Here is a 2,214-nt window from a genome sequence, read left to right as displayed (position 1 = left end):
CGAAAATGGGTCGCGGAAAGGGAGAGCTGCGTGGTAACCAAAGCTACGGCGTTGTATCTATCGTACTTCAACCAACTACTCAACCTAACGTCTCAAATGTTCTACCAGAGGGCAAGCGACAGCTTGCCGAACACTGCGCCACAACGTGTGTGATTCAACGGACTCATTTTTTGCGGATTATCATTTCGGCGTGTTTAACTACGTGTAACGTAATATAATTGAGAAACCTGCCTACTCGCAAGCTGAATTTTTGGTGCATACGGGATTGTTTGTTTATCGATCTAGTTTCCTGGCTTTGTAGAAATCAGATTGGATCAACGAGAGATAAAGATGCCTGACATCGATCGAGAAAAATCCAGCATTTCCGCATGCAAAAACGCCTTCATATAAGGACGAACGCTGGGCTCAGAACTAGGAAAGCATTGGCTATCTTTAGTGTGCCGACACATTCCCAACACCCCTTTCGCTGTGCTCCCTTAATCTATGTTTGCTACTCTGTCAACTTTCAATAGTTTTCTTGCGATTTCTTTCACAAAATCGACATTTCGTGGGTCAGTTAGCGTGATCACAGCGTAAACTAAACTTTCCTTCACAGCAGTGACCTAACTTAGCTTGCTAGTATCAACAACTGGTGAAGGCTAATGAAGAAGCCAGGCTTTTTGACAGTTTCATTGTTTTATTTGATGCTCTAGATCAGGTATCTCACATGTGTGCGCTCTTGAACCAACTGGAATGTCCTGTAAAGAGAAAATGCTGATCTTGTAAAAGGGCTTTGCAAGTTTCCAAACGACCTTTTGCTTACGGTAATCAAATATGGTACCTTAAAATGTGATACATCCCCGCGCAGCGACACAAATTAAAAGTTCACAGGCACCTTTCGCTTGACGAAGAGTGCTTAGAAAAAAAAACGTGAGTGCCAAAACAGGGCACTAAATGCGCTCAAGCGTTTTTATTCTGTGGCGAAAAGTCGCCAGAGGCTTCCAGGGTGTGTTTCTAGGTCTGAAGGGTGCTTTCGATAGTTTATTCAAGGGTCTGTCACAGACGAACGGACCAACGAGTACACCATCATGCCTGAATCATTCCAAACTGGAGAGCACCTACTTCGGTGGTGAAGCCCTATGTAATAATTTTGCAGGTGTATCGTCTCAAAATATGGCCACTAATTTGGAAACCCTGCGCTGGCAGAAGAACGACAGAATAGCTGTCCGTCGAGAAGCAATTAGTTAGCCTCGCCATTTAGAGCGGAGAGCAGCCCTACTCCTTGAGCATGCAATCTTCAATTGGTTTAAAATTTCAGCGATGATTCAAACTCACCTTCACTAAAGTTGAGCCCAGAGAAAGGGGCCCACTTGAAAGACATCTCTGGCTCAGTTCACTTTGGGTCCTCCTCCTCCGCCACGTATGATGTCACCTTGCGTTTGAGCAAGCAACATTATGGCGGCCAGGATTGCAGCACACAAGAGAAGCTTTGTGGAGATGTCGGACACTGGCTGCATGGTACTGTTGTCCTAGTCCAATCAAAGAGCCTTGAATGAGTGGGCTTAGGGGACGGTGCACTCCGATTCCAGGCGTTGTTGCAGACTTTTTCAGTCGTAGTTGGTGCCGCACGGCTGGTGGAGTGGAAAACCTTACGGTATGGCTGAAAATTTAGGAATGGGCAAGAATCTGGCTGAAACGTTTTAAAGAACTTCGTGCTTTCCCTCTTGCTTGTTGCTTTAAGAACTTAGAAAGAGGACTTCACCCAGTGGCATTGAAGGTGGCTTTAGGTACCGCCCACGTCCAAGCGGTTGCACGTGTACAATTTCCCTGCGAATAACCGGAGTGGCGAGGTGACGCAGTTGCCCTTTGAAGCGATAACATCAGGCGTGACAGCAATGATTGATTGATAAATGGGGTTTGACGTCCCACAACCACCATATGATCATGCGAGGCGCCGTAGTGGAGGGCTCTGGAAATGTCGATGACCTGGGGTTGTTCAACGCGTGACAGCGGTGTACTCGTACCAATGTAGAAAGTGGTCAGGCTTCATGCTACTATCAGTTGCCGTGATAAATGCCAGCGACACTTTTAGGTGAATTTCGCATTCTTAAATTAGTTGTTATGGTCTACTTTCATAACTTTTGCTCTAATACCTAATAATATTGAACAGCAGCTATGTATTTTCTATTCCCAGCTGAAAGCCTGTGCACACTTGCTTTCACAGATGACGGAAAG

At 45.7% G+C, this 2,214-nt stretch overlaps 1 long non-coding RNA gene across 1 annotated transcript; it reads right to left on the bottom strand.

The window, feature by feature from the left end:
• Positions 1 to 656: 656 nt before the first annotated feature.
• Positions 657 to 1,984, bottom strand: LOC142785184 (uncharacterized). Its single transcript, XR_012888866.1, has 2 exons — positions 1,315 to 1,984; positions 657 to 737 (listed from the first exon to the last, which is right to left on the bottom strand). It is a non-coding gene; the product is annotated as an uncharacterized LOC142785184 (long non-coding RNA).
• Between the last annotated feature and the right edge of the window lie 230 nt (positions 1,985 to 2,214).

The sequence above is a fragment of the Rhipicephalus microplus genome, chromosome 2, assembly GCF_043290135.1.
Source record: "Rhipicephalus microplus isolate Deutch F79 chromosome 2, USDA_Rmic, whole genome shotgun sequence".
In the NCBI taxonomy this organism is placed as follows: domain Eukaryota; kingdom Metazoa; phylum Arthropoda; class Arachnida; order Ixodida; family Ixodidae; genus Rhipicephalus; species Rhipicephalus microplus.
The sequence above is the reverse complement of the archived record's forward strand: the minus strand, read 5'-3'. Positions and strand labels throughout refer to the sequence as shown.